Below are 20,000 nucleotides of genomic sequence, written 5' to 3'. Positions count from 1 at the left end.
AGGTAGCTTTCCCAGAGAATTTTACCGTAAGGTATCCAGAATTCTAACTCCTGGAGCGATTATCCCTAAATAATCTCACAGGGATATCGCATAATATCAGAGGACGTATTCTTGACACGTCACATAGCTATATTCGCCTCGAACAGTATTAACGCTTCGAGGGGGAATAGTGACAAGAATCTGAAATGAGAATGAAAAGAGAGCCGCTCATAAGGCATCTCTCCTATTCCGTTTCCAGTGTGTATCTGATGAAGGCGGTAGAGCCCTCTTTATCCTTGTAGCGATATACGAGGTGGTACAGATACTGTATTATAGGGAGGGGTCAACCAGCCCTTTTACAATAAGAGGAAGGGCGGGTCCATCAGGATGACATGGCTACCTCACCCAAAAACAGATTTTTCGCTTCGCTCAAAATCCGTTTTTTGGGCTCAGGCCATGTCGTCCTGATGGAAGTTTACCAGAGCATTACTGTATCTGTGGATTCCCAATCAGTGCCGTACTGTCAAGAAAGTATTTTCCTGGTCCGTCTAAACCTAGAGACCTATGATGTTACCGTCATACTTCATTTCATCTAAGCATGAACTATGTTAGTGCTTCCTGCCCCCTACAGGGATGAGTCATACTAGACTCTGGAAAAGTCTCGAGGAGTACATAAAACTTATGGATGACAAAATGACTAGCTTGTATAGTGGTCTCGCCCTATACATTATAAAGCAAAGTTTGTATAAGAGTTGCCAAAGTCAGAATGAATTTGTGACACCTTCCCCAAAGTGACCACTCTTAGTAACTATTAGATAATGGTTGTATCCGTATAGAAACAAATTTTGCCTCTTTGCCACCCACCCGTTAGGGTACCACGTCAATCCTTCTAAGGATGGGTTAGAGTGAGTGGACTTTTGCTTGAATCAGGGAACAGTCTCGAAAGACATACCATGATAAAAATATCCATATTTTAATCTTAATGCTCAGTACATTTCTAATAAAATGAGTGTGGGCGAAAAGACTCAGGGTTCATTATGAACTGGTTTATTGAAATTTAATAAACGAACATATCAGATCACATTTATAAAATTTATATAATGTGGATGATATGCGTAAAAGCATAAAGAAAAACAGTCAACAGAAAATATTGTGTCATCTACTAGGAAACAGATTTGCCACTTCAATAGAATTATTAATAATAATGATATAGTCTGTATACTGTTTACATACACTAGCGTAAAAAACGCTTGGCACAAGTGTCCGTATTATGCTATAGATTACCGACGTCAATGGAACAGTTCGTAAGGACACTTTCGTGGCCTATCGCTCAGCGTGTAGTAACATACAGTGACTACACGTGCACCCTCTTAATCAATCGTCCCAAATTAATTACACTGTTCCTTGCAGACTTAAAACAGAAGGTTAAAGAATTCTACCTGCTGCTACCACAGATCTCATAAGTTGCTCCACTTGCTTCGCATAGTGCATAAAGAACGCCTTGGATGACTACCAGCCGGTGTGCAAACAAGGATGTTCAAAGTCCATATAATTAAAGAAATTTTATGGAGGAGGCAACTTTCCTCGGATCATGACTAACAGGTGTACTGTTTGGATCCGTTCTGCGAATAACACGGGTGAATTTCGCCCTTAGTTATAGATAACTTTGAACCCAGGGTTTCTCATCTGAACAGCTGTCCTCCCATAAAGTCTGAAGTTCTATGAAGATAGACCTTTAGGCACTCCACTGGACATAGAGATGCATCTTCCTCCAGAGGGCAGATTCTCTAGGGACCCCACCTGTTGGTGGGTAGCTTGTTCCTGGCAAGAAACGTTGGGTCTGGAAATAGAATCAGTTCTCCCTCCAAGAACTGGACGTGGCCTTCCTCTGTAGAGAGCCACTATTCACTAACTCTGGCCCCCAAGGCGAGTACAAACAGAAATATGACTTTAAATTCAAAACCTTCTAAGCACATTTCTCATTGTTCATTATTTATACACAATGACGAATCATATCTAATGACCAAGCAAATGGTCTTTGGAAGCGCTGAAGGGCTAGTTCATTAAGAACGTCGTTAGAAAGGTCGACCTGTAAGGCATATGGTATCTGACTTGTCAAGGCAGGCTTGAACAATAGAATTGTGTAGGCTGTTAAACCTTGCTCATGAAGGTGAATGAAGAATGAAAAATAGGAATCTGTCGGGATTTCTTTCAGTTTCTTCGCCTTGACAAAGGATAGCTATTTCTTCCCTGAAGCCTCATAATGTCTTCTGGTTTCCTCCAAAAGTCTAAACTGACTTTTGAACACCGAATCTTTTTCACATCGTTAAGGAGAGAAAATCATGAGATGTAGGTTCCGTGTTTTCTGTGATGGAGCGAAGACAGTCGACTTCTGTACTCGCTGAGAAAGGGATGGATCCGGTAGCGGAACGAATTTTAATCGTAGTTCCAATGCCAGAGGGAACCACACGCTATTTGGCCACTTGTGGGCCACTATTGCAGCTTTCCCTTTGAAGGATCTCGGCATATCGAGGACCTTCAAAAGGAGGTGTGCGGAGGGAACAGATAGATACAGGACCATCTGATCCAGCCCAGAAACATAGCGTCCACTGCCTCCGCTAACGGATCCTCGTAAGGGGACACATAACGAACTATTTTCTTGTTGTCTTTCGTCGCAAAGAGGTCTATCTGCAGCTCTGGGACTTGACTTGAGATGAAGGAGAACGATCCTGCGTCAAGGGACCATTCTGACTCTACAGGTGTAAACCTAGATAGAGCGTCTGCTATCACATTGCAGAACTCTTGAATGTAAACTGCTGAAAGGTGCCATTTCTTCGCGCGTCTGATGCATATTTTCTCCAGACTCCTGTTGCATCCTTAAGCTATGCTCTTAGCACTGGATCTGTTATCAAAGCAAACTGTAGAGAGGCCAGCACTCTCTCCTGTTCGCGTCTTGATATCTGTTTGGATTTCAATAGTCTCTTGACAGATCCTGCGGTTTCTTTCCTCTTCTTACTAGGAATGGAAAGCCGATTTGACTCCAAATTCCAGTGGATTCCCAACCACCGAAATATTTGAGCTGGAGAAAGACGAGACTTTTTGATGTTGATCTTGAATCCCAGATGTTCCAGGAACTGGATCACTATCTTAGAAGCTTGCATGCATACTGTCCTGGATGCTGCCCACACCAGCCAGTCGTCCAAGTAGGCTACTACTTGGACCCCTTTTAGGCGTAACTGATGCACGGCTGCGTTTGCGAGCTTCGTGAAAATCCTTGGGGCTATGTTTAGCCTGAAAGGCATGGTTCTGAAGGCGTAGAGTTATCAAAGTAACTTGAAGCCTAGGTAGGGGGAGATGTGACGAATAATTGGAACGTGCCAATAAGCGTCAAACAAGTCTATAGACACAGCATATGCCCAGAATGACTCTGAGTTTTTCTGAGTCCTCCTTTGGAACACAAAACAGCCTTCCTTGGAATTTTATGGACTTAAACTTCCGGATTACTCTTTTGACTAAGAGCTCCAGCTCCAACCTAGTCCATTCTTATTTAGGCTGTGGCCCCAGGGATCGAAGATCCAGCGATCCCTAAAAAGCTGTAATCTCCCTTTTACTGGAAGTATCTACTTCTGCTGTTGTGGATCTGAGGCCTTGCCTCCTTGACCGCGTCCTCCTCTGGATCCCCTTTCTCTTGAAGGGCGTCTAGAAGAACCTCTGGCTGTTCCTCTGGCTCTCGAACGAAAGGAAGAAGTCTTGCCTTTCGGAGGCTGGGTTAAGAACTGGTGACAGTGTCGCCGTTTGTTGAGGCACCAGCTGGTACGTGGTTGGAGGTTGTGCCACTGTCTGAGGCAAAGCGGTCACAGGAAGTTGTTGCTGATGTTGCTGTCGGTAGGGTTTAGCCGGCCGAGAGGATGGCCTAGGCCTTTTGTCTACTACCTCTTTAACCACTTCATTGGGAAAGAGGTCTTGACCCCAAATACGAGAGGAGATCAGTTTCCTCGGTTCGTGCCTCACCGCAACCGAGGCGAACACGAACTCTCTACAGGGTCTCCTAGCTTTAATAAAGCTATAGAAATCCTTCGTAACTGTGGCCAGATGGGTTTTGGTCACAACCATGAACATGTCCTGGTTCTTGGAGTCACTTGCCAACGTTTCTAGTGTTGTTTGCAATGACATCGATGCCACAAGTCTTTCCTTTGTCTCTTGCTCTCTACGCAAGAGAGCCTCCGACAGTTTTGGAAGTGCCTCACCGAACTGGCGTTCAGCAATATCAGCTTCCAGTTTCCCGACTGAGAAGGTAAGGTGTACGTCCTTCCAGTCTTCTTGGTCCAAGGGCAAGGTCAGAGATAACAGCTTGCACTCCTCCAAGGAGGGGCATGGTTTCCCTCCCTCCACCGTATTTAAGGCAGCCTTATATCCCTTTTCCAAGAAGGGAAAGGCTCTGGTAGGAGAGGCCACAAAGGAGGGAAGCTTTTTACTCAAGGCGGGCACCTTTGAGTTAGTGAAGCCCCTCTCTTTCATCGAGCTCGTTATTAACGTCTGAGCTTTACTATGGTCAAAAACTATGACCTCCGGCTCCGTCTCCTCCTTTAAGACTGGCTGCTTCCTAAGATGGGCATAGCAGTCCGGATGAAAATCTTTGTTGGGCCAAAATTCCACTTCTTCTAGGGGAATTGCTCCCAACTTTTCTGAGATCACGATCTCCCCGGTTGTCATTGGCATGTGTTCGGCATACCTCCAAGGATTGGTATTCGAGCAAAAGGGAAGATCCTTCATGGTGAGCCGCTTCTGGGGCCCACGTGATGCTGCAAGTCTACGTAACTCCATTTTCATTGCAGCTTCCTTCTCATCATTCTTCCTTTGAATTTGTTGGATCATCTCAACAATGGAAGAAAAAGTCCTTCCCAGTTCATCTGGGATAGCAGACGATGTAGAAGGAACCGGTTCTGGGTCCGGAACCGACGTAACCGACATTTCGTCGATTTCTTGCTCTTCTACTTGAGGAGTCTGAAACAGCTCCTCCTCCTGACCTTCTCTTAGAAGGTCCTTCTCAGTAGAATCCGACACCTCCGACATCATATCGTCCACTTGGATGTCTTGAAGGGCGGCTGAGACTTCAGAATCTACCGGATTCAGGGCAATTGGTATCTCCACCTGAGGCCGGGGGATGATTGCATCAGCCAATGCTTTAGGGAAAAGGTAGGCCTTCTCATTTGGAAGGTAGGGACCTGAGGTGTTTTTCTGAAAACCCCTCACCCAGGATCATAACGTTTCCCTGGCAGCATCCCTTGACTCCGTTGACTTAGGGTCGTCAAAAGCCTCGGTAATACGGTTAGAACAAACTGTACAAACCCGAGGGTCCCAATAGCGGAGAACACCTCTGGAGGCTACGCATGCTGCGTGCCTCCTGCAATAATGATGTCCACAGAAGTTCTTACTGCGGACATTACAGAACACACTCCCACACTTCGGATGGTTCTCCTGTAAAGAGAAGAAAAATCCATGAGTATCAAGTGAAGGCTTTTCACTTATATTGAAACATTTAGCTTATATAGAAAAGCTATAAAATAAAGAAGGAAAGACACATTCTTGTATTTCCTGTTCAGTCAATTGCTGTAACCTCCCAAAATATTAAAACTAAGGTTAATTCTATGCTAGAATACCTTATGTAATTTCCTAAACGGAAATTTAATGTGCAGTTTTAATATACAGGATTGAAAGAATACCGAAAGAACTCACTTTCTATATAAAGTTCGGTCTCAACAAAAGGCTGTACAAGATAACATTAAGTATGATGAAGAACTTTAGTGTTATCACAAACTCTGTACAGCAGTTTCTACTAATGCAGTGTGTACTACACTACGAATATAGCAACTACTGTACATCGCATGTTATTGTGCCGGCCGGCAACTACCCCTTTATAGATCAAAGATATACTATCTTTAACTAATAGGCGGCAGCCCACTGATTCGCGACTGTGTGCCGGCCGGCAATCATTGCCAGCCGACGGCTGAAAACACTAAAACCCGGCTGCCGGCCGCTATCGTAGTAGCCAGCAGATTCGGGCTGTGTTTCCCCTGTCGGCAGGCAAAGGTAATAAAACCCGTGCCCGCCGACAGTAGCCAAGAACCAGAGAAACTCCCCCTGCCCGGCTGTCGGCTGTTAAGCTGGCAGCCGGGTTAGGGGTGCAACACAATAGACAGAGAAACAATGTGGATGTAAGGTTATAAGGCGGCATTGCCATGCTACCTTCCATCCAGAAAGAGTGAACTTATGGAAGGGGAGAATGTAACATTCAGGCTTCCAAAGAATCCATAGTCTGCCGGGCTCTACCGACGGACAAGGAAGGGAGACCAAGGGAGGTCTGGGGTTCACTCTACAAAGAATAAAGGGTCTCTACCGGCCGACACGTAGTGCCGGCCGGCAGAGAGCTGAACCTGTCCTCCATCCTAACCTATACTAGGTACGGAAGTAGGACTGCAGCTAAAAGAAAATAAAAGAAAGAGAGGTGGGGAAGGGATAAGGGTCCTATAGACTTCGTTCTAGCAGGAGACACACTCAGCCGTTAGGGAAGCTCATCCTAACGAAGAGTTGTCTATTAGGGAGGAAGATTGGCAATACTTGCTAACCTCCTCCCAACCAGAACAAAGTCAGGTGAAGTTATTTCGCCAGGCAACAGAGAAAACTCATTTTCCAGCCCGAGAAAAACAACACAGGACAGTCTGCTAGGCCACTAGAGGAAGGAATCATCTCGTACAGAATCCTTCCAACATGGACTAGGAAAGCAAAGCTTCCTGTGCCCGCCCCTAACCTAGCAAAGGAGACTCTTTCTCTATGCTAGGAAGAAGCAGACCACAGGCTAGAAACTCTGATGTTCTGCCCTAACCCAAAAAACCAGTCACTCTGGTTATCAGGTCAGGACAGACATATCCTAGAATAGTTATACCTGAATTATTATACAGATAGAACCACTAGGATTAAGCCGAAGGCTTACAGAGGGAGAGAGGGATTGAACTTAGCCTCCGGAGGAGAAAAAGAACAATCGGGGATGTGCGAAAGTATGCTACTGTACCTAGAATACTAGATTAGGTAAGATGAGAATCGATTACCTAAATCACCGAAATTCTCTCGTATACAATCTAGGAAAAAACATTCAACAATATCTTACATGTATAAAATATTTGCCTATAGCTTCAATAGAATAACACTCGGAAAAACTTATACCATGCATGAAAGTACTAGTGCCAGACGTCAAGGCTACGAAGCCTCGCAAAAGGCAGGATCAGTACCTCGACCCGTGTCGAAATCACCGAGCTAACACTGACCGAACAATATAAGCATTTCTAGAGTAGCTAAATAGCAAAATTATTAAAGCGTAACAAACCGGGAACGTCGCTCTAGCTAACTAACTGACCCATAAGAGCGAGCGACAGCATCCAGGATGCCTCCGGTAGGCAACAGCTCTTGTTTACGTTAAAATCACTTTTGATTTAATTCAAAACGACAAGAGCTTACATTTATACATAGTAAAGATAATACTCAACTTCCTAGAGGCAGAAGAGGCCGGAGAAGTCATCAAAATGTTGAATTAAATCCAAAATAACGAGAAAACACAAGGGAAATCACCGAGTAGTAGAACTACATGAAAAGGAATGAAGAGGGCGCTACCGCCTTCATCAGATACACACTGGAAACGGAATAGGATAGATGCCTTTTGAGCGGCTCTCTTTTCATTCTCGTTTCAGATTCTTGTCACTATTCCCTCTCGAAGCGTTAATACTGTTCGGGGCGAAGAGAGCTATGTGACGTGTCAAGAATACGTCCTCTGATATTATGCGATATCCCTGTGAGATTATTTAGGGATATTCGCTCCAGGAGTTAGAATTCTGGATACCTTACGGTAGAATTCTCTGGGAATATCACTGTAGTCAAATATACCCTAGAAAGCTACCTAATAGGAACTTCCATCAGGACGACATGGCCTGAGCCCAAAAAAGGTTATATTTTTAAAGTTGATAATTAAAGAACAATTTCCTTGCCTAAATATACACCGAATAGAGTGGCCTATTCTTTACAGATTCTCCTATGTCCTCAGACCCCTGACAACACTGATATTACCAAACAACTCTTCTTCACCCAAGGGGTTAACTACTGCAATAATTGTTCAGTGGCCAGTTTCCTCTTGGTAAGGGTAAAAGAGACTCTTTAGCTATGGTAAGCAGCTCTTCTAGAGGAAGGACACTCCAAAATAAAACCATTGCTCTCTAGTCTTGGATAGTGCCACAACCTCTGTACCTCTTGCTTGAGGGTGCACTCGGGCACACAATTCTATCTAGTTCCTCTTCCTTTTATTTTGTTAAAGTTTTTATAGTTTATATAGGAAATATTTATTTTAATATTGTTACTCTTCTTAAGATATTCTATTTTTCCTTTTTTCCTTTCCTCACTGGGCCATTTTTCCTGTTGGGCCATTGGGCTTATACCATCTTGCTTTTCCAATTAGTGTTGTAGCTTGGCAAGTAATGATAGTAATAATATCTGTTATTTTTTTAATAGAAAAATAGATACTACAATTTTGTGACTAGTAATAAAACTTACATACCTCCAGAAATCTTTAACATTGACTTTTATATTTCAATAGGTCAAACTGTAAATCTACCTACATTGGAGATACCGTTTTAGGCATTAGATTCGAAAACCTTTGAGTGGATTGGAGCTTTCAATCCAGTACCAAATGAGTGACCTTGGGCATTTAATGTTAAAGGTAAAGTAGATAAAAAAAAAGAAAAAAAAAACAGATTTTATGAAATTCTAAAGATTCCCAAGGAAATGCAGGCCACTATAATGCCTTTGAACTTGGGGAGTCTTTGACAATACTCTTTGACCATTATAATTTATAAGAAAAGCTATCAAGAAGAATGTGATGATATGACCATCAAGATTATTCATTAATGTGTAACCAGTCTATCTTCTGCATATATGAATAACAAAAATGTAGCAATATGTAACAAATTTAAACCGCCAAATTTTTCCCATCTCCATATTTCACCAACAGCTGTTCTCCTTATCTTGATCCAAGTTCATCCACAGTTGAGGATAAATACAAGTACTCTTTCTCAAGTATGTTAGCTAAAGTATTAGAGATAGTTTATCAAACTACTGAATAAGTCTTTGTGCTACGTTCACTTACAAACAGAGAGAGAGAGAGAGAGAGAGAGAGAGAGAGAGAGAGAGAGAGAGAGAGAGTTATAAGGAGTTACAAGGATTTTGAATGTCTCAAGTACTTTTTAGTACATCCGGGGAGACTCCATTTGCTCTTGGGTAGAGCGATTTAGTTCGAACGTATACAGGGTTTTTAATCTCTCGTCTAACTTATTATTGAAACCGTGTTGCCGTATTACTATTGACTACAACCGCTGAAAGTCTGTTCCATGTATTTGTTATTTTGTATGTAAAGAAATTCCACATTGAGTGGTGTTGTATCTTTTCAATTTCAGTTTGTATCCGTTACCTCTGGATAGATTTTGGCTGCGCGTGAATAGAATGTTGTAATCTACACTTGTTATTTCTTGAAGAATTTTTAATGCCTCTATTAACTGTCCCCTCAGTCGTCCAGTTTGTAGATCAAATGAGTACAAACATTCCATCCACCGTCTATATCCAAATTGCCATAGTGTTGGAACCAGCTTATCTATATCCTACTTCTACTGAATACTTGGAGCCCAAAATTGGACTCCGTGCCCTATATGGGGTCTTGCTAGGGATGTGTAGAGCTAAAGTACAGTGTCTTTGTTTCTGTATTCGAGAGAGAGAGAGAGAGAGAGAGAGAGAGAGAGAGAGAGAGAGAGAGAGAGAGAGATAACTATCTTTGTTCGGTCTAAAACTCCATTTGAAATCGAATTTGTCTAGCAATTTTTATTGGTGTAGTTGTACCTCACTAGTGAACATGATATCTAATCAAGTCACATCCATTTCAAATATTTCTTAGTTCTTTCATTTTCAAGAACGTAAAAGGGAATACATGTATGAATTGGAAAAAAACAAGAATATCTACATGTTAAGTCATTATGTGCAACAAAGCATATGCTAGATAGTTTACTTGCGTCTCTCTCTCTCTCTCTCTCTCTCTCTCTCTCTCTCTCTCTCTCTCTCATTGTTTACAACATTTAACTGTTATGATGTAAATTTAATATTTTGTAATAAATGCATTAAATCAAATGAAAACGCGAAGTAATATGCAGGAATTAGCTATATGTTCCTATATTCATTTAATTTGACGTCCCAGTTATAGTAAATATACCATTGGTCAGTTAAGGATTCTATATTAATAATTAAAAAAATTATTAATATACCTAGTTTCAACCTATTTAATAACTAAATACACCTGTACAATATACGTATCAAATAAAGGTGGACTGGGAAAATTGAAGTTTGAATGAAAAATAAAAAAATTAATAAGCCCTGGAGTATTTTTTTTTTGATTTTACAAATTTAATAAGTTTATACTTTAGGGTGTTACTATCCTGGCTCAATCATGTAATAAAGTATAGAATTTTGGAGTTTTCACTTATTTCAAAAATTAAAAAAATGCGTTAAACGAAGTATTTCCTTTAAAATTATGCCATTAGAAATATTTTTATAAGATCATTTGAAAATTTTTATTTTATCATTAGAAAGCTTTTTAATTAATTAATTATATTTACTATATCTAAATATTCAAGGACAAATAAAATTTTAATTTCCATACAAAGTTTTCCATTATGAGTAAGATTTAAGAAAATACAATGGAACATTGTGAAGTGCGGATATGAAAATTGATTGATTAAAGTGATAGATATAATTCATTTTTTTTTAGTACATACGCCCATTTCCTTCCAGAGCTTTCCAGTATGAAAATAATTAAAGGAAAACAATGGCACATTGTACAGTACGGTTATGAAAATAGGTTGACTAAATGAAGAGATACAATTTGAATTATCTTTGTGCATACATTCATTTCCTTCCAGAGCTTTCCAGTATGAATATAATTAAAAACAAAAAACATGAAACATAGTGCTGTACGGTTATGAGAATAGACTGACGAAAGTAAGAAATAAAATTTATATTACCAGAGAACATACATCCATGAAATATTGTACAGTACGGTTATGAAAATAGATTGATTAAAGTAAGAAATGCAGTTTAAATTGTTCTAGTATATACTGTACATCCATTTCCTTCCAGGGCTTTCCATTATGAGTATAAGTAAATGAAAAACAATGGAACATTGTTCAGTGCGATATGAAAATAGACTGACATATAATAAATACAATTTAAATTCTTTTAGTGCATGAACCTATTTCCTTCCAGAGCATTCCTATATAACGATGATAAAAGAACAATGTAACATTGTACTGGAAGGTTATGAAAATAGATTGACTAAACTAAGAAATACAGTTTAAATTGTTTTCAGTACATGCGCCCATTTCCTTACAGAACGTTCCCGTATAACTATGATAAAAAACTATGGAACATTGTATAGTGCGGTTATGAAAATAGACTGACTAAATTAATACATACAATTTAAATTGTTTTAGTACAGGCACCAATGTCCTTCCAGAGCTTTCCAGTATGACTGCAATTAAAATAAAGATAATGGAACGTAGTACAGTTCGGTTTATTAAAACAGATATTCCAAGAACTGAATTTCCCTGAAAAATGGGGAAGGAAGTACGCCCGAATGTTAGAATATCCTTCCTCTCACGTGTGTAGGTTGATTGCTTTTCCTCTTGGGCAGCCATAAAGGTGAAAGGATTATCATTTATCTCTTTGACTGACGGCTGAGAAAATCGTATAAAGTTTAATTACTGCATTCGCAGGTGAGCGTTTTAATTTTCTTGTTATTGCTGACTTGATTATTAATATTTGCAGGCAACTTTCATTTATTTGTTTATGTATATTTGTATCTTTTCCGGAGGTTCTTGATAAAGGATGTAAATGAAATAATGTATTTGCGATCATGTTAAAGAAATGGCAGGATAGGATTGGAAATGAAACTATAAGAGAGATTACTCAAATGCCATATGTGGATGAGATTCTGGTGAGGGGTAGATGGAGATGGTTTGTGCATGTTCTTCGCAATCCCCAAGAGAGATTAGTTCAGCAAACTTTCAACTGGGCTCCACAAGGCACTAGAAGAGCTCAAGGTAGAGACGACTGGCGTAATCTAACCGAGGCTCTTTGCGTCAATAGGCGAGGAGGGGATGATGATGATGATGATAAGAAATATGAATTTTACCAAATGTATCTGCGTAATAGTGTGTGAAAACTAACCGGGAAATACATAGGAAAACTTGAAAAATACTCGTAGATTTTCATGGGTATTTTTGGGGGGGCCTATTGTTTCTCTTATTTATGGTAATCAATTCAAGCATCCAACTAATTTTTCAAAAATAATTCATATAATTGTGAAAAAAAAAATACATTGATGTAAATGTATCATATTTTTCGCAATTGTTGAAGGTCTCCTGAATTCCTACTCTCTCTCTCTCTCTCTCTCTCTCTCTCTCTCTCTCTCTCTCTCTCTCTCTCAAGGGTATTCCTTAATATTTGAGAGTATTATTGGTGATTCATTAATCTAGTTCTTTTAACGTCAGTAAATTTTAGGACTTCCACCTTTGTATTGTTTCTCCAGAGTTATTTATTCATACAAATATATAACTATTTATTTGTTAGTTTATTCACAATCTGAAGCTATATCTATTTCCGTAGCGCTTTAATTTATTCATAATTCATATTCCCTTTATTGTTGCTTTATAATGTATTTTTATTTTGATGCATAATGTTCTCCTTAAGCTGAGTTTCACATAATTAATTTCGGGGGTAATTAGAATTTAAAATTCGTTTGTGTGAATTAAAGGCGTTCGATGGCATTTTGTTTCAAAGGTAAATTTCTATTTCCTTTTTAGATCACTCTATCACTAAATACGGATTTTGGAAATTTATAACCACAAAACTTTAGGTTTTTCAACATGAAGTCTGTTAATTAAAAATAATTTTATGCAGATGATGCGTGCAAAATAAAATCGACAATTATACACACCATTGTACAATCATATATGAATAAATATTTAAACAAATAGACAGATAAATAGGTACATGTAGGTAGAGAGAGAGAAGAGAGAGAGAGAGAGAGAGAGAGAGAGAGAGAGAGAGAGAGAGAGAGAGAGAGAGAGAGAGAGAGACATTGTCTTTCAGCAATTAGTGTCGAGTAAAATTATGGTGGTCGTCATATTCATCTTTGAACGTCTGTGATGTTTGTTGAAATTATATACAACGTTCCTTATAAAGGTTATTAATAATGAAGCATTCCTTACAGATATATATTTTAACGATTAAGGGTTGCAAGTACGATTAACTCTGTTGCAATGGTAATACGTAGTAATGAATAAAAGATGTACATAATTAACATCTTTGCGAATATTACACTGGGGCATAGAGCAGGCAAGCACATTCCTTTTGTTCTCCTAATTTCATGAATATCAATTTTCATTTCGTCGTTTGCTACAAAATAATCATCGGCATAAAAAAAAAATCATTCGTTTTTATTTCGTTGGTCTTGTTCCCCTTCCAGACAAAGTCATCTATTATTATTATTATTATTATTATTATTATTATTATTATTATTATTATTATTATTATTATTATTATAATTATTATTATTATTATTATTAGCTAAGCTACAACCCTAGTTGTTAAAGTAAGAGGATAAAAGCGCAAGGGATCCAACAGGGATAAATAGCCCAGTGAGGAAAGGAAATAAGGAAATAGATAAAATACAAGAGAGGCAATTAGAATAAAATATTTTAAGAACCATAACAACAATAACATTTATCTTTCATATATAAACTATTGTTATAATTATTATTATTATTATTATTATTATTATTATTATTATTATCATTATTAGCTAAGCGACAACCCTAATTGGAAAAACAAGATGCTTATAAGCCCAAGGTCTCCAACAGGGAAAAATATCCCAGTGAGGAAAGGAAATAAGGAAATGAATAAAAGATACGATAAATGATTAGCAATTGATAAAATATTTGACTAATCAACTCTCTTGGGAGTGATTTAATACGTACAGTAGGTAAAAATGTGTTGAAATAATTCAGGGTGTTTTTTTGTTTCATGAGAGAGAGAGAGAGAGAGAGAGAGAGAGAGAGAGAGAGAGAGAGAGAGAGAATGTATGAAGGTAATTACGGTAAGGTAATATGGCAAGGAAATTATGAGAAATTCAGTGCAATGTTTATGGTGGAAATTTACCTATATAATGGCAGTAAAATTTTGTTTTCGGGTAGTTTTCAACGTTAATGTAAAATTGAAGTCATTCACGATGTATCTAAGTAACGTAATGCCATAACATCAAAAAGAAATTGTGGATGATTAAAAAAAGGTTTCGGCCTATGTTACTTTGCAGCTAATTCCTCTCCTCAATTGAGGAGTACATATTAATAATTGTCTCCAGGAGCCGAGCGGGAAAAATCAAAATCACAAGATAAACGCGTTTGAAAATTGGTACTTTTCAAACACTCACATGTCTGCAATTTATTAATGTATTTTGAAAAGGTTTGGAATCTATGTATATCCAAATATATTTGTAATGTGATGAGAAAAAAATGTTTTTTAGAAGACATTAAAGCAAAATGAAAACGGCACTTTTGAGCTCTGGAGACCTTTAGTATTTTGATCGCATCAATTATGAGTCACTTATCTTAATTGATTAATTTTGTAAAGTGTATCCATTATTGAGAATCTGATTATGATGTTATTAGTAATCTATCGAAATTATTGAATGAAACTCACATTCTATTGACGATTTTAACGTAATTTTTGGGGTGGATTTTGAATTGATACTGATATTTTTTGTGGTCATATTCAAGTAATCTTTATCCCATAACGGTTGAGTATACACATCTCAGAAATGTAGAAAGCAAACAAAGTGTCGCACCAGAAAATATATAGGAAATGACACTCCAAGATATGTTTTTCACTTCGGGTGGGAATATTAATTCTTAGATTAATTCAGACCCTCGAAATGTTTTAGCTTTTCAATTCATTTCATTAAAGAGCAAGTAAAATAATCAAGTCGATAATTCAGAAAGAGTACATTGCTTATTTGTCATTTCAAATATCCTACAAAATATTTTAACTTGCCGAGATGTTTTTTTTATTCAACTGACATGAAACGAAACATAACTGTCGATGGTGTTCTTAACAACAAACCTTATCCTTTGATGGTGAAACTTGAATCAAGTCCTTTTCAAAAACGTTATAACTCTAGGCCCAGATTCTCTACCTGAGCTACAAGAAGGAAATCGCTGTAAATATTTGATACAGTAAACACTTTTGGGAACATTCAAGGTATGCGTATTTGGGTTTCTGAACACCTGTGATATTTCATGAAAATTTTCGTGCTTTCTTGAATAGATTTTGTGATGATGTTGACTTATGCTATTCCCGCATTTCCTTTGCAACAAAATTTGTTACTATACTTAGTGTTGCTTAGCTTGAAATAGAATTTTGTGGTTGATATTTCGAAGATCGAAAATCCAGTAACAAATTTTCTAAGGATAGAGAACTGACGATAAATCCGATGTAATTATTTGGAGTGATAAATATAATCTTGAGAAATGAATATTAGAATAGAGGAGATATCCTTTCTCAGACACTTTCAGGATTTACCATCCACTTAAATTTGGTTACAGAAAAATGCCCGGCAAAGACTGATATAAACTGTGATGTTTAGTAGTTATTTATTTCTAAAAAAAAATTATCTAAATATGTAATGCATTGTTTATTTATTTTCTGAATTAAAAAATTGTTCTTTCTATAATACGTAATTTATATAATATATTTAGAAATACTTGAAATTGGGGAAGAATTCAACATGAGAGGATAAAATAGAAATTATTATTATTATTATTATTATTATTATTATTATTATTATTATTATTATTTCTAGCTAAGGTACAACCCTAGTTGGAAAAGCAAGATGCTATAAGCCCAACGGCTCTAACAGGGAAAATAGTCCAGTGAGGAAAGGATATAAGGAAATAAATAAACGAAATTATAAGGTAATTAACAAATAATATGAAATATTTTAAAAACATTAATAACATGAAAACACATAATTCATATATAAACTATAAAAAAATCTTATGTCAGCCTGTTCAACATAAAAACCTGAATTATTTTAGAAGCGCGTTAACCAGTCATGCTTGCTATTCCTGTAACCACTGTTTATTTTTTATACAGCTTATATATCCATTTTAGTTCTAAAGTATTTTCTTTTTTTCTTTATAAAAAACTCAACTTTATTTCAAGTTAGCTCTCTGAAAACGTCGTTTTGGTGAAGTAAGAACTAAAATTGTAAATAAATAACAAAAAATAATTATTAGTTATATCTACCAAATAAGGATGAATATGTAATTATTTTTATAAATCACAATTAACAAATGTGTTGCTTTTCATACCCACTAAGTCGGAGGTAATATTTTGGTTGAAAATAACTTATTGGAAAAGTTAAATTTATCAAAATAGTCTACTCATAAATTGTATATCTATTTTTTTTTTTTTTGAGAATGGCTTTCATTCGACTTTACTCAAAATTCAAAAATATATTTCCATTATTTTTCAATCTAGTGGCGTATTACGAAGGCCGAACTAAATTGTAACAGTTACTCACTGTATTCACCCTCACCTGATTATCGCTTACTGCATTCCCCTCACTTATTTATTACTTACTGCATTCCCCTCATCTCACCAGAAAACTTTCAATCAATCAATCCCCTCACCTGGTTATCACTTACTGCATTCCCCCTCACCTAATTATTACTTACTGCCTTCCCCCTCACCTAATTATTACTTACTGCCTTCCCCCTCACCTAATTATTACTTACTGTATTCCTCCTCACCTGATTATTACTTACTGCATTTCCCCTCACCTAATTATTACTTACTGCATTCCCCCTCACCTGATGATTACTTACTTACCTAATCATTACTCATTCCGCCTCACCTGATTATTACTTACTGTATTCCCCCTCACCTAATTACTACATACTGCATTCCCCCTCACCTGATTATTACTTACTGTATTACCCCTCACCTAATTATTACTTACTGCATTCCGCCTCACCTGATTATTTCATACTACCTAATTATTACTTACTACAATCCTCCCACACCTGATTATTACTTACTGCATTCCTCCTCACATGATTATTACTTACTGCATTCCCCATCACCTGATCAATACTTACTGCATTCCCCATCACCTAATTAATACTTTCTGCATTCCTCCCACACTTGATTATTACTTACTCCATTTCCCCTCATCTAATTATTACTCACTGCTTTCCCCCTCACGTGATTATTACTTACTGTATTCCGCCTCACCTGATTATTACCTACTGCATTCCCCTCACCTAATCAATACTTACTGCATTTCCCAGCACCTAATTATTACTTTCTGCATTCCTCCCACACTTGATTATTATTCACTGCATTTTCCTTCATCTAATTATTATTTACTGCATTCCCCCCTCACCTAATCACTACTTATTGCATTTACCCTCACCTAATTATTACTTACTGCATTCCTCCCACACCTGATTATTACTTACTGCATTCCCCCTCACCTGATTATTACTTACCGCATTTTTAACACACCTAATTATTACTTACTGCATTCCCCCTCTCATGATAATTACTTACTGCATTCCCCATCACCTGATTATTTCTTACTGCGCTCCCCCTCACCTGATTATTACTTACTGCATTCTCCCTCACCTAATTATCAATTACTGCATTCTCCCTCACCTGATTATTACTGACTGCATTCCACCTCACCTGATTATTACTTACTGCATTCCTCTCACCTAATTATTATTCACTGCATTTCTCTCACCTGATTATTGTTTACTGCATTCCCCCTCACCTGATTATTACTTACTGCATTCTCCCTCACCTAATTATCAATTACTGCATTCTCCCTCACCTGATTATTACTGACTGCATTCCACCTCACCTGATTATTACTTACTGCATTCCCCTCACCTAATTATTACTTATTGCCTTCCCCTCACCTTATTACTTACTGTATTCCCCCTCACCTGATTATTACTTTCTGCATTTCCCCTCACCTAATTATTACTTACAGCATTCCCCTCATCTCACCAGAAAACTTTCAATCAATCAATCCCCTCACCTGGTTATCACTTACTGCATTCCCCCTCACCTGATTATTAGTTACTGTATTGCCCCCTCACCTAATTATTACTCATTCCGCCTCACCTGATTATTTCTTACTGCATTCCCCCTCACCCAATTATTACTTACTACAATCCTCAAACACCTGATTATTACTTATTGCATTCCCCCTCACCTGATTATTACTTACTGCATTTCCCCTCACCTGATTATTGCTTACTGTATTCCCCCATCACCTAATTATTACATATTGCATTCCCCTCACTTAATTATCATTACTGAATTTCCCCTCACCTAATTATTATATACTGCATTCCCCTTCACCTAATTAATACTTACTGTATTCTCCCTCACCTGATTATTACTTACTGCTTTCCCTTTCACCTGATTATTACTTACTGCATTCCCCCTCACCTGATAATTACTTACTGTATTACCTCTCACCTAATTATTACTTACTGCATTCCGCCTGACCTGATTATTACCTACTATACCCCCCCCCCTCTTACCTAATTATTACTTACTACAATCCTCCTACACCTGATTATTACTTACTGCATTGCCCCTCACCTAGTTATTACTTACTGCATTCCCCCTCACCTGGTTATTACTTACTGGATTCTCCCTCACCTAATTATTACTTACTGCATTCCTCTCACCTAATTATTATTCACTGCATTTCTCTCACCTGATTATTGTTTACTGCATTCCCCCTCACCTGATTATTACTTACGGCATTCCCCCTCACTCAATTATTACTTATTGCATTCCCCCACACTTGATTATTACTTATTGCATTCCCTCCTCTCTTCATTATTACTTGATGGATTCCCCCTCACTTGATTATTACTTACTGCATTCCCCCACACTTGATTATTACTTATTGCATTCCCCCTCTTCTCATTATTACTTGATGCATTCCCCCTCACCTGATTATTACTTACTGGATTTGCCCTCACCTAATTATTACTTACTGTATTCCCCTTCATCTGATTATTACTTACTGGATTCGCCCTCACCTAATTATTACTTACTGTATTCCCCTTCATCTGATTATTACTTACTGCATCCCCCTCACCTAATTATTACTTACTGTATTCCCCTTCATCTGATTATTACTTACTGGATTCGCCCTCACCTAATTATTACTTACTGCATTCTTCTCACCTAATTATTATTTACTGCATTCCTCTCACCTAATTATTATTCACTGCATTTCTCTCACCTGATTATTGTTTACTGCATTCCCCCTCACCTGATTATTACTTATTGCATTCCCCCTCACTCGATTATTACTTATTGCATTCCCTCCTCTCTTCATTATTACTTGATGCATTCCCCCTCACTTGATTATTACTTACTGCATTCCCCCACACTTGATTATTACTTATTGCATTCCCCTTCTTCTCATTATTACTTGATGCATTCCCCCTCACCTGATTATTACTTACTGGATTTGCCCTCACCTAATTATTACTTACTGTATTCCCCTTCATCTGATTATTACTTACTGGATTCGCCCTCACCTAATTATTACTTACTGTATTCCCCTTCATCTGATTATTACTTACTGCATCCCCCTCACCTAATTATTACTTACTGTATTCCCCTTCATCTGATTATTACTTACTGGATTCGCCCTCACCTAATTATTACTTACTGCATTCTTCTCACCTAATTATTATTTACTGCATTCCTCTCACCTAATTATTATTCACTGCATTTCTCTCACCTGATTATTGTTTACTGCATTCCCCCTCACCTGATTATTA

The sequence above is a fragment of the Palaemon carinicauda genome, chromosome 11 (assembly GCF_036898095.1).
Source record: "Palaemon carinicauda isolate YSFRI2023 chromosome 11, ASM3689809v2, whole genome shotgun sequence".
NCBI lineage: Eukaryota > Metazoa > Arthropoda > Malacostraca > Decapoda > Palaemonidae > Palaemon > Palaemon carinicauda.
This window is presented reverse-complemented; position numbering follows the sequence as displayed.